The sequence below is a fragment of the Artibeus jamaicensis genome, unplaced genomic scaffold (genome assembly GCF_021234435.1).
Source record: "Artibeus jamaicensis isolate MK-2021 breed Jamaican fruit bat unplaced genomic scaffold, CSHL_Jam_final contig_908, whole genome shotgun sequence".
NCBI classification, from domain to species: Eukaryota; Metazoa; Chordata; class Mammalia; order Chiroptera; family Phyllostomidae; genus Artibeus; species Artibeus jamaicensis.
The window spans coordinates 6,943,604-6,957,194 of NW_026522009.1; the positions used below are offsets into that span (position 1 = coordinate 6,943,604).

A 13,591-nucleotide genomic window follows, 5' to 3' on the forward strand; every position below is an offset into this window, starting at 1 on the left:
GCTAATCACTATTAATATTGGTTCAAATGATCATGAACATATTTGGTCATTAATAGGAATCAATTTTGGTGATGCAAGACGGGGAATGATGAGGGAGGGAGCAACTTTTCCAATACCCACATAAGTTGGTCTTTCAAACTTCTCACTAGGCAGAGAAGAAACAATGCTGAGCTTGACTTCCCAGGTGTGTTCGCTTCTTTCTGTTTACTTTAGGAGTATTCTGCAACCACATTAACTCTCTAAAGTCATGGGAATATTAATATTGAACACTATACTAACATTCTTACTAACTCAGTCTAATCCTCTTTCCTAATTAACTTTTTTATTTTACTATCTACTCTTCTAGAAATCAGTTTAACCTCTATTCCAGTCACGATACTGACCCAAGCATACATTAACCAATTTCTAACTATAGAGACCTCTGCTTCTGGCATCCCTTTTAATAAAAGTGCCCTTTGCTTTTCCCCTTGTATGTGAAATTGATACTAAACTACTCCTGGGCTCAGATCTAAACCTACCTTTTAACGGACTCTCACTGATGAAAATTACCTACCTATAATTCTGTTACCTCCTGTAACAGTTTTAATTATTTTATATGCTTTTCATGTCACTTCCATTCATTAAGTGACTTTTTTAATGTAATTCTTGGAACACACATCACAGCCTATCAGACTAACAGGGTTTGTGTGATCTTTGGTTGGTCCTGTGACTCTCTGAACCTTGGTTTAGAAATTCTAAGCTCCTTTTCAACTCTATAATTCTGTAATTTCATGAGTTTGGCTTTACTTCTTAGCCTGGTATTTTATTCTACAGAATTTTTGGTATCCTCTTAATTAGTTAACTTTGTACATATAGGAACATAATAAATACATGCTAAATCAATGAAAAAAATAATTCATTAATTTAAGGCTTCATTGATTTAGAAAGTATTTTTGCGGTAGAGAAACTTAGTTAAAACATTCACTGATTGTTTATGTTATTGAAAGCCTTGCCCACTGTTCCACTGAGGTTTAAAAGGGACTTGCTAACTTATTTTTATTTCAAAAGAATTTTTGCCAAACAACAGGGTTTCTGTTAGCTACACGCTTACAAACCTGAATGTCATATTTGTTTGAATTGAACATTTAATTTCATAGGCAAGTAATTGTTTTAAATAAGGTAATAATTTCTATTTTTTCACTTTAAAATTCTTTTTGGTCAATTTTTGTAAAGGCTTCTTCTACTAATTGTGCTCAAAACTACTATAAAAGCTAAACAAGCTCCAAGTATATGTGTGTGTATTATGTATATCTAAATTACTGAAGATGGCTGAAACAGAAGCAGTGGCCTAAATTCATTCAAATTTTTAAATAGCGTCAAAAATTATCACTGTTTTAAAATTTATGTATTAAAATAAAAGTGCAATTAGGTTAATGCTAGGGAACAGATGTTAATCCTGACAAAACCCAGCAGTACATGATCTCTGCTCCAGTCTCATGGGGCCTTAAAGGGTCTGAGAGTTCATCTATTCTAGACACATACCGGGTATACTTCCTGGCAGCTGGAAAGGCTCCCACCCAGCTACTTCCCCAGCAACTGCCCTAGCTGCACTCTACCTGGTCCTCAAAAGAACGAATTTCACTGCCTTTCCAGCCCATGAGATTATTCAAACAAGCCAGCTGCATCCTATTGCAGGAATAAGGGGGCACCTCCCTACCCTCTTGCTTACACAGAGCTTGCCACTGTTGGTTCGTCCTGCTCTGTGTGCAGTGTCTGTTACCCTGTGAGCTATGAGCGCATGTGACTAACAAACTGTCTCTCAGTCTCGTGTGTGAATGCCAGGTATCCTGTGCTCAGTCATCTTGCAGGATCTAGGGTGGGAGATGTTTCTGATCAGCTCCTAATCACCTCATTGGTGAAGGAGGCATCTCCCATCCTCGATACAAAGATGTTAAGGCAGCAGTTGAAATTTCAGCCCTTGTATTATGTGAGTGGATTTCAAGGTGAGACCAAGATTAGTTTATATAAAAGGGCAGGAAATTGTTGAACATTTATAATTTTTTCCCTCTAAGTGGGATGGTTGATCTTGAGCCTGCTGGGAGCAAGCTGGCCCCAGACCTCGCCAGTCCACACTTCTGTGCCTCCAATTCAATTCTTACGTGGATCCGGGAACCACGGATGCGCCTTCATAGGAGGAAAACATTTATAACTTCTTTTAAAAAGTTTTATTTATCAACTAGGCTTCTGTTAAACACCTTATGTATATACTCGACCATTCACATATTCATACAACAAAATACCATATCCAAATGGCTGTTAGTGACACCTAAAATTTACCGAATGTTTGGTATCAGTGAATATATAATACGGTTGATTTCTCTAAGTAACATTGTTAACTTATGGAGCAATCTAGTCTGTAAAATTATCTAAAATGAACATCTAATTTAGCTAACATGTAAGTTGGAAAAGAACAAATAGGAAGAGGGGAGTAAGAAGCAAATCAAGAAAAAAGAAGATGATGAAAAGAGGTATAACAGGAAAAGAAGAAAGAGAAAAGGTCACACTCCCTCACCTCTCACCCCAACACCATATCTTCAAATGTAAATACAACACAGAGATCTCACCGGAGACTTTTAACACAGGAATGCTCAAAAATATTACACAGTGCAACTGAGATTACCAAGATTTTAGAAAACTACAATTAATATAGTGAAAATACGAGGATTAAGAACCCACAAGATATAGCTTGAATATATCCATCCAGCTGTCAGAGCCATAGAATAAGCTTTTACCATGAGTTTCAACTTCAGAAAGTATGAACATCAAGCTTTCCCCCGGGAATAACATTTGCCATTCAATGAGCCCTAGGGAAAATGTTTCAGACAGACACTGGCTGTGTCCCTGTCAACATTAGACTGGGCCAGGGACAAATCCAAGCAATTATACTGCATCTTGTAAAATATCCCTTTATTCTTTAGGAAATAAATCATTTTCTATTTATTCATTTTTATTATGATGTATACAGAACTACTTATTCCCTAGAAAATAAATTATAGCCACACTTTCCTCAAATGCTTGTAATGTCCTCTCCATCAGTCCCCAAAGCAGAGTGCTATAAGCTGTTAAGCAGATTCTGGAAATGCTTTTGGATGGGAGGATCGGCAGGTTCTGATGCTTGGAGGTGCAGGGCAGGGCAGGGCACGCATAAATGAATATAATCAGCAAAGCTTTGCTTAAATGATCAATCACTTTGTCTGACTTACAAAGATGAGAAATTTCCAGCACGCTCTAGAATTTGACCTGGGTATCTTAAAGGAAAAGAATTTTATAAATTCAAGTAGAATTACTTTATAAACCTGAATGAAGCAGATAGAAAGCTAATGGGATTTTTTTAAACCAAATTTAGTTTTTTGACTGAAGGTATGCATAAGAAACTGTATTAAATGCCTACATTTCAAAACGGAACTATCAAATTGAGTTGAAGATTAGTTTCTAACATGTGAATACTGTTAAAAGACATTTACCTTTGTTTAGAAATGCAAATTCTCCCAGTCTTAGATGTTACCTGATCTGTTTCTTCTTGCCTCCTATTAAAGCACAGGTCCTATCAGATTCCAGTGTACATTTGTCTTCCTCTCCCTTTCTTAAGATAGTACACTGCAGTCATACTCATCTCTCTCTCTCTCTCCCCTCCCTCAAATCATACTTCACAATATTTTGATGTGCTTTAATTCCATCTACATCTTAAAAATTCTATCTGTATCTTGACCTCACATTCCCCACCCCAAGTATCCACATAATTTCTCTGCTCCACTCTACAAAGATTCTTCAGAGTTTAGACAGTCTCCAGTTCCTCATCTGCTACTCGCTCTTCACCTAATTTCAAATGGCATCTACTCCTACCATGCTACTGATAATGCTCTTATTAGGCTATCATTCAAAATACACTAGATTTTTCTTCAGTAACAAAGACCCAAACAATAACTACAAGAGCTGATTTTTCATGTTGCATGTGCATCACAGATCAGCTATACTGTGATCCACGTGGTCTTCATTCCAGGAGCCAGGCTGGCGGAGCATCCTCTCCCTGGGACATTGCTTATGCCATGCTATAGAAAAAAGGGTAGTGACGTCTGCGCTAGATCAAAGTGGCTCATGTCAATTCTGGTCAAGGTAAGCCCATAGCTATTCATGACTTTAACAAGGAGAGGCAGGAAATATTGGAGAAGAAAGTACCTTTAGGGCACACTGAGTTTGAATTTTATTCTAAATGCAGTGGAAAGCCCTTCACTCTCCACTTTCCGGTAGGATTCCTTCTCTCCCAATCCCGATATATGGCAAGATCTTTTCTGACTCAGGGACTTTGTAAATGCTGATCTTTCTCCTGATCGCCCTTGTCTTCCTCATTGCCCTTCTCTTCATCTTGCTAACTGCTACTTACCAGCAGATGGCTAACTGCCATCTGACCCAGAGATCACTTCATTAAGAAATCTTTCTTGGGAACCCAAACTGGTATTATTTCCACTCTTCAAAAGTACCACATTTTCTTGCATCACACTCTAACAACTAGGTATTGCATTAATTTCCTACAGATGCTATAACAAAGTGCCACACACTGGACTTAAAATAAAAGAAATTTATTCCCTCACAGATAGGAGGCCTAGGAGTCTAAGATCAAAGTGTTGAAAGGGCCATGGCCGCATTGAGAGTGCTATCAGGAGAGATTCTCTTGCTTCTTCTTACTTGGGGTTGCTAATAATCTTTGGCATTTTTTGGCTTACAGATGTATCGCTTCATTCTCTGGCTCTGTCTTCCTTGTGTCTCACATTGTCTTCTATCTGTGCATGTCCTTGTGGCCAAACTTCCATATATAAATGGACACCAGTCGCTGAATTAGGGCCTGCCATATTCAGTATGACCTTATCTTAACTTGATTACATTTGCAAACACTATTTTTTCATAAGATCACATTCACAGGTTCTGGGGACACATACATTTTTAGGGGAGGAGTATTATTCAATTTAGTACAAATATGTATCCATGTGTATTTCTTGTTTCACATATACTAGGCACATTGCATATTTTGTGATACATTATACAATGGCACCTCAGTACTTGTTGCTAATTCCTTCCATAAATCATAACAAGGGCCAAAACTGACAATACTGAACACTGAAGCATTTTCTCTTGCAGGATAGCATTGTGACTCATGCAAATTCTAGTAAGTAAGATGAGTCCTGAGCAAACACCTAGTGCTGAAACATTTTTTCACCTCAAAATGGGATGAGTACAGGCTTCTGAAGCCAATGAGTACTGAGGTATGACTGTATTTGTTCAATTAACATTAATAGAGTAAATTCATGAACATCTAAATTGGTAGCTTAGAAAAATTAAAGAGCATTTTGAAAAGACAAGATGATATAACCACTACCACGATTAAGATATATATAATTTGCATCACTCCACAATATTTTCTCATGCTCTTTTGCAGTAAAGCTCCTCAAAATCTACCCTCACCACAGCTACAGACAACCATCGACCTGTTCTCTGTCACTGTAAACCAACTCTGCCTCATCTAGACCTTCATATGAATATAATAATAAAATATGCATGGTTTTATATCTTGCTTCAAGGCACTCAGAATATCATTTCAGAGATTGATATTGTATCAGTAGCCTATCCTTTTCATTGCTGATTAGTTTTCTTTATACACATATACCAAAATTCACTTATTCATCCATTTTTTGATGAACAAACATTAAGATTGCTCCCAGTTTTTTAGCTATTAGAAATAAAGCTTCTGGGAACTTTTTATATTATACAAGTCTTTCTATGTATACATATATATGTATATATGTTTTTAAAAATTATTCTTGAGTAAATGCCTATGAGTAGAATTGATGAACCATAACGATTTCTTATGTTTAATATTTTAAGAAACTGTCCAATAACTTCCCAAAGTGGTTGCAACACTTCACTCCCTGAGGAATGTGTGAGAGTTCCAGTTTGCTCCACATCTTCACCAGCACTTTGTTTTGCAGTCTTTTTAACTTTAGCTATTCTTGTGGGTATGCAGTAGAATCTCCTTGTGGGTTCGGTTTATATTTCCCTAATGATTACTGATGTTGAGCACTGGGTCCTTTAACTTACTGAATTGTAAAAGCCCATTATATACTCTACGTACCAATTAAAACATTTCCTCACAATCTGTTAGCTTGCCTTTTTATATTTGTAAGTCTTTTAAAGAATATGTTTATTAATTTTGGTAGAATCTAATGCATTAATTTTGTTATTGATGATTCATGCTTTTTGACTCCTATGAAAAGATGAAGACTTTATCCTACATTTACTTCTAGAATTACAAGTTTTGCTTTTACCTAAGTCTTTAATTCATTTTAAGTTTATCTGTATAAGGAGAATAGTTCACTTTTTTATCCCATTTGTTTTAATGACTATCCTTCCTCTAAATTTCTTTGGTACTCTAGTTAAATAGCTTTAGATCATATGTGTCTCTATATTTTTATGGACACTCCACCTGGTTATTTTTCTATGTGTCTTTTCTTATACCAATAGTACCTGTCTTGATTTTCTGTGGTTTATGATAAATCTTAAAATCAGATAGTATACATTTTCCAAATTTCTTCCTTTTAAAAAATTTTGTTTTAGATTTTGTGTAGCCTTTTTAATTTTAAAAATTGCCTGCTAATTTCTAACACAAAAAAAGTTCACTGATATTCTGCCTAAGATTCTTTTGTATACATATATCAATGTGGAACAATTTACATCTTTAAAATTTCATTTTTCTAATTCATGAACAGAGTCTCTTTCCGCTTACTTAGATCCTTAATTTCTTTCAGTCATATATCATGGTTTTCAGTATATAGAATTTGAATATATATTTTATCTCCAAATATTTTATATTTTGATACCCATGTAAATGGCTTTTTATTCATTTTTCAATTGTTTCCTTCATATATATATATATATATATAGTTTTTGAAATCAATTTTTGTATGCTGACCATGTATCCTACAACTTGTCTAAATTCACATCTTAGCTCTTGCAGCATTTTTGTAGATTCCATTGGATTTTATATATTTATATAAACATGCTCTCTGGGAATAAATATATTTTATTTCTTATTAAATCTGTTATTCATTTATTTTTCTTTCATTATAACACTAGATAGAATATCTACTACAATGTTGATTAGAAGTGATAAAAGCAGACATCTTTGTCTTGTTCCCTATTTTAAGAGGAAAGTTTGTCAGCATAATAACAGTCTTCACTTTAGGTCTTTCATAGACATCCTTTATCAAATTGATAAATTGATGTTTTCATTGCTGTGGAAAAGTTTTGTACCAAAGTCTATTTTATCTATTATTAACATAAGCATTCCAGTTTTCTTATAATTAGGTTTTATACAATGTAACTTTTACATCACTTATATTTGACTCATCTGAGTCTTTATATATGAAGTGCTTTTCTTTTTGTATAAAGTTTATGGTTTTATTTTTTTTAATCCAGTCTGATCATCTCAGACTTTTCATTTTAGTGTTTAAACTATTTGTATTTAATGTAATTATTAATATGGTTGAATTTAAGACCATCATCTTCCTGTGTTTTCTGTTTTGATGCTCTATGTTACCTTTTTGTCTTTTCCTAACTTCCTTATAACAATCTTGGTGTCATTGGATTATAAATTTTTACTCCTACATCTTTCTCCTTCTGTACTTAGATCTCCTCTATCAAGATCCATTCCTCTCTACTGATGTCTTTTCCAATTCATAATTGTCCAACAACATCCCCTAGGAAGAACAATCACCTTAGTTTAGAGAATGGACATGAATGCAGTTCAGGCTGCTGAGCCTGAAGTGACTTTTTACTTTTTAGCAATGTACTTTTGTGTTTTCTGTAAAATAGAATTCAATAACCAAAAATACTGTAAACATGTCAAATACTTAGCATACTTAACTGAGAAAGACAGCGAGCTATTATTAAAGCATCAGTATCTTTACATCAAAAGGATTAAAATGGGTAAAGTCTCTTTGAAAATCACAAATGAATACTTTCAAGTAGATACTCTGCTCTATGCTGTCTCAGTCAGCAGTTAGTCACTATGGCCCAAAGTTGGAAAGCTATATTTCTTTTGAAACATGCTATAATTCAGATTTTATGTCAAGTTGCAGTGCCCTTCCTTTCAGTTAGTGTGAGTTAGAAGGGTTTTAAACTATTTTTATCACATAAATACTATAAATAGCATTTGTACTGCCATCCCTCCACATCTGAGAACTGGTTGCTGAAGGGGTCTGGAGAGAGAATTACTTTCATTGCACAATCTTTAAACTTCTTTAAATTTTTTAGCATGAATATAAATTACTTTTTTCAATTAAAAAAGCTGGCTAATAAAACCATTAAGTAATATAATTTCATAATTTTATTGTGCATGGTCCACTATGGATTATAAACTGCCAGTATGTATGACTAGCTTTTATTACTACTATATCTGAAAGCATATTTGTTGTGCATAATTGGCTACTGTTTATTACATGTTAATAATTATAAATGCAAAGCATTCATATACTAAATATAAATAATGAATAAATGCTATCATTTTTTCTTGATAGCTAACAAAATATCAAAATTTCATTGATTCCCGTTAACATTAAAATTTAATCAATGGGCACATACTGAAGGCCACCACACAAATGTTTCAAAGGGTCTTTGGAAACCTGATAATGATGCAGTGAATTCTTCTTTCGAATGCCCTATGCCTCATACTTTTTCTGCAGAATGTTAAAAACAGTAAATAGTGGTGTAACGAAGTGGAACTTCCTAGTAATTCGACATGATTCATTATTATATCACTGAAACAAGGACAAGCCTTATAAAATCTATTTGCTCCCTCCAATTTACATTTAGAATTACAAAAAAAGATAAGTAAAAGATATAATTAAGTCATTCGTATGGCAAAAACCAGAAGCACTGTTTTGCAATGCCTCCCTTCACAGAAGTGAATGCTTTATCTTTCAAATGCATTCATTGTCCCTGTCCTATGCTGGTTTGGGAGCTGGGTGAATCTGACAAATTGACATGAAGGCGGATATTTCAAAAATGAGATCAGCCCCAAGAACCTGGCAAACTCAACAGAAAATTCTATTTTTCTCTTCCCTATTTCTTTCAATTAAACTTTGGAGGCCATTTTGGAATACCAACTCTTACAAATAAGCTAAGGAGGAAAGTATTCATATCCTATGTAAGGTCTTATGCTTTGTCTTCAGTAAGGATTATCTATAATTGGAAGAGAGTTGTATATCAGTTAATTATTGATATATAGGTCCAAAGCAATTACTATCAAAGTCCTAGCAAGAATTTTTTGTAGCAAAAGGTTATTAAAAAACTTACATGAAAAATAAAAAGGGACTAACATAACTAAAATGATTTTTAAAAAGAAGAATAAAATGGGGGGAATCAACCTACCCCATATTTTGAGACATTTTATTACATTATATGGTTCTGGTAGAGGGACAGACACACAAATTACCTTTTTTAAAAAGTGGATAAAGAAACCATTGCTAAGCAGCGTCAGGGACAGCCGTAGGAGGAGAGGGGGAAGGCTGATTGCAGGGTGTTCTACTTCTGTGGATCCCTGATGGCCACTCTACACAAAAGCCTTACTCCCCAAGATTTACAAAATCTTCCTTAAATATTGCCATTTCTGCCCCTACTTTGAAGAGAAAAAAAAAAACAAAGACTCGTGAGAAGGCTTTGCCTGGGGCCGCAGTCAAAAGGAGAGAAAGAGCCAAGCCAAAATAGAGATTAGCGTAACTACACGTTGTGGGCCCCTCAGCCATGTGCAGCTTCCATATTCAGGTTCAGAAACACTCACTTGCCTTTGGACTTGCCTGTGCACATATGAGTGTATTTGGGGTGTCAAATAAATTACTTGAATTGTGATTATATTTTCTATTAAAATCATTTGTAAACTAATGAAAACCACTATGTATTCTCTCTCTCTTGATTTTACTTTTTTTATTTGAATGTTTGAATATTGTTTTTTTTTTAATTTAATTGTTGTTCAAGTACAGCGTTCTGTCTTTTACTCCCATCCTAGCCCAACCCCCCAGTGCTCCCCACCTCCCTCCCATTTCCACCCCCCTTAGTTGTTGCCCATGTGTCCTTTATACTTGTTCCTGTAAACCCTTCTCTTTTTCCCCCTGAAATTCCCTCCCCTCTCCCCTCTGGTCACTGTCCACCTGTTCTCTATTTTAGTGTCTTTGGTTTTATTTTGCTTGCTTGTTTGTTTTGCTGTTTAACTTCCTGTTAAAGGTGAGATCATATGGTATTTGTCTTTCAATGCCTGGCTTATTTCACTCAGCATAATGTTTTCCAATTCCATTCATGCTGTTGAAAAGGGTAGGAACTCCTTCTTTCTTTCTGCTGCGTAGAATTCCATTGTATATGAGTACCATAATTTTTTGATCCATTCATGTTACTAATGGGAATCTAGGTTGCTTCCAACTCTTGGCTATTGTAAATTGTGCTGCTATGAACATTGGGGTGCATAGGTTCTTTTGGATTGGTGTTTTAGGGTTCTTAGGATACATCCTAGCAGTGATTTTACTTTTAAACACATAATTCTGTTTTTCAAAAAGAGATTGGGTCTTAATAAATAAAATTTGATTAAAATATTTACATTTCACTTCAGTTAGAATGGTGACAATCAAGAATCCCAAAGCAATACAACTCATAAAATGTTTCTCTATATAGTACTTATGTTACACCTTAGCAATAGAGAAAGTTTAAGTTTTCCAAGGTATCAGCTTCCTTCTTCCCTTTCCAGAGCATATGCTGTGTTTAGCACAATTAACTTGCATTTAGGGGCATTGGTAGTTTCCATGGGTACAACTTTCTCTAAGTATGTTCATCAACAGACTCTTTCTACTACTTTCTCATGTTCTTTTTCTCTTGGTTAAAGTGGCCCTGCATCAGCTAAAATTTGAAACAAAACTCCTGTCCTCGAACTTGAAGACGTGCCACAATTGATATATTGCTAATTCTCCTTTAAAGTACAGACACCTATTCCATGCTATCAAATCACATCCTTCCTCTTCAACCTTTGGGTTAAGATTTATCTATCTACTCCAGGTTAAACACAACCACAGGCAATTCTGTTATTTAACAACCACATTAGTTAAAACATTTCAGAGCTGCCCATTAATCTTAGAATTAAAGACAAACTCCTTGACCATAATCTCCAAGAGCATAAGGAAATGGCTTCCCTCTCTGATCTCAACCCCCCCTTAATTTCCTCCTTGCTCCAGACACACCAGCCAGATAGGGTCTCTTTCCATTTCTTGAGCACACCATGCTTTCTGCTGTCTCTAGGTTTTCCCATCTGCTTGTAGCCCTGCTGGCTTTCTCCCTCCTTCTGCCACTTACGCATCAAAACCACAGAAAAGCCTTTCCTATTGCCTGTGTGGTAGGACTGCCAAAGTGGGAAATAGACAAATAACAGTAGTAATAACATCAACAATAGCAGCAACACTATAATAATAATACTTAATATCCTGAATATTCTTTTTGTACTAGACTCTATTCTAGACATTTCAGACATATTTATCAATTCTCTTTAAAATAATCCTAAAAAAGGGACACCATTATTGTCCCATCCTACATACGAGAAAACTAAAGTCAATGAACAGCTCACCCTAGGTCCCTTTGGCAGGAATCTGGGAGCTGAGCATCAACACGGGCAGCCTTACTCCTGGCCCCGTGCTCTTAACTAGTGACAGACACACGGTGATATTTCATCCATCTAAGGCAGAAAACAGAAATTTCAGGATGCCAAAAGATAACAATTCATTAGATTTCACAGGACCTTTACCCCTATTAAATATAATACCAAATGCTATTTGCACTGCTTACAGTCTTCTATCTGAAACGGATAGGAGACTGAAATGGAGACTATCCGTTTCAGAAGACGGTATTCTCGGTGACCCAGTTTCATATGTTCCACAGTTCGTGTGATGCACTGGTTCTTAGGGTGGGTCACAGAGAAGTTCTTCGGGTCCTGGAAAGTACCAGGCAGCACTTCCAACAAAGGGCAAGCAAGTAGCACTGTGACCACATTTTACTTTCCCTGGGCCAGAAATTATGGGCCAAAGTTGAAATCCAATTTAAAAGGTTTTTGGCCCTATTTGAGCTACAGAGAAATAAGTTGCTTTCAAATTGTACATATCCAAAAAGGTAAGCGAGCAGGATTTCATACAAATTTTGTAAAAATTGGCTTTAAGCACACACAGTGCAGATGTGACTTTCTCTGTTTCAGTGTAAATGCCCATAGCTTGCAGTTATGTTAACATCTTACGTTAAACCATGGTAATTATACATTAGTTTTATTTAGTATCCTAAGAAGGAAAATACCTCCACAGCTTTGCCTGTGCTTTCAGACCAGTTGAGAGAACTACCCTCAGAGTGCGCCCTTGTGCTCTCCAGTTCCTGAGGGCCTCCCCACCCTCCCTTGTTCCACCCTGCACTTCTCTTTTTCTTCAATACTTTGCACTCTTGTCTTCCTTTACCTTCATCCTCACTAGCCTATGAAAACAGGGACTGTCTCAGACCAGTTCACTAACATTTTGTGTACTGGCCCAGAAAATCTGTTGATTGCCTGGCTACATTGTGAATAGGTCCACTCAACAAATTATTTCATTTATTACTTCAATGTATTCAACAGGTATTCTCCAATGTATAGAAAGAAGTAAAAATTGACAAGAGACAGATTTTAAGAATTTTATAGTCTAATGAGGGAAACACACAAGGTCACAGGCTGGTTCAGTAGCTGTGGTAGTTTTATGAAGCTATGGGTATAAGCAGGGGCAGGGTCCTGCTTTCACAGGAATGAGGCCCACAGTCTCAAGGCATTAAAATAGATCGTTGGAAGGAGAACAGGTCAGTTTGATAACTAAAGGAGGACTTGAAGCAAAGGAAAGAGAAGGGACTTGCATAAAAATGCCCAGAGGTAAAAGTGTGGTGATTCAGGGACCTGTGAATGGTAAACCATAATAGGGGGGGAAGATAAATCTCAGAGGTAAGCAGGGGCCAGACAATGGAGGGGCTGGACTGGTACCCTAAAAGGTTAGACTTTATTCTAAGGGCATCAGAGAGACAATGAAGTGCTTCAAGTGAAAAAGCAACATGGTGGGATGTGGACTTTTAAGAAGGCCCTCCAGCTGCAGTGTGCAGAAGGGGTTGGAGGGAGGGAGGGTACTGCTAGATGGCAGGACCTAGATAATTACAGTAACACAGGCAGAGGGTTCGGCACCCCTATTTAAAGAGATTTTGGTAAAATTAGGGAGAAGAAGAAATGAATTTAGGAACTGTCGAAGGAATAGAATTAACAAAACTTGAGGATGGATTATAAGGGACTGCAAAGTTCCTGGAAGACTTCTCTTGGTCGCGGTCTGTGTGGCCACATACACAGAATTTGGACAATGTGCGTACACGTGCATGCACTCACTACTCATGCCCTATTTCTAATGCCTTTTAAAAAACTTTTTATAATTAGATTTTAAAGTATCAAAAGCCAGAATTTTTTCTTTCTCTTTGGAAC

At 36.1% G+C, this 13,591-nt stretch overlaps 1 non-coding gene across 1 annotated transcript; it reads right to left on the reverse strand.

Annotated features, from left to right (window-relative positions):
- Nucleotides 1-2,046: 2,046 nt before the first annotated feature.
- LOC119052001 (small nucleolar RNA SNORA38) lies at nucleotides 2,047-2,176 on the reverse strand. The gene has a single exon (XR_005083046.2). It is a non-coding gene; the product is annotated as a small nucleolar RNA SNORA38 (small nucleolar RNA).
- Nucleotides 2,177-13,591: the final 11,415 nt, after the last annotated feature.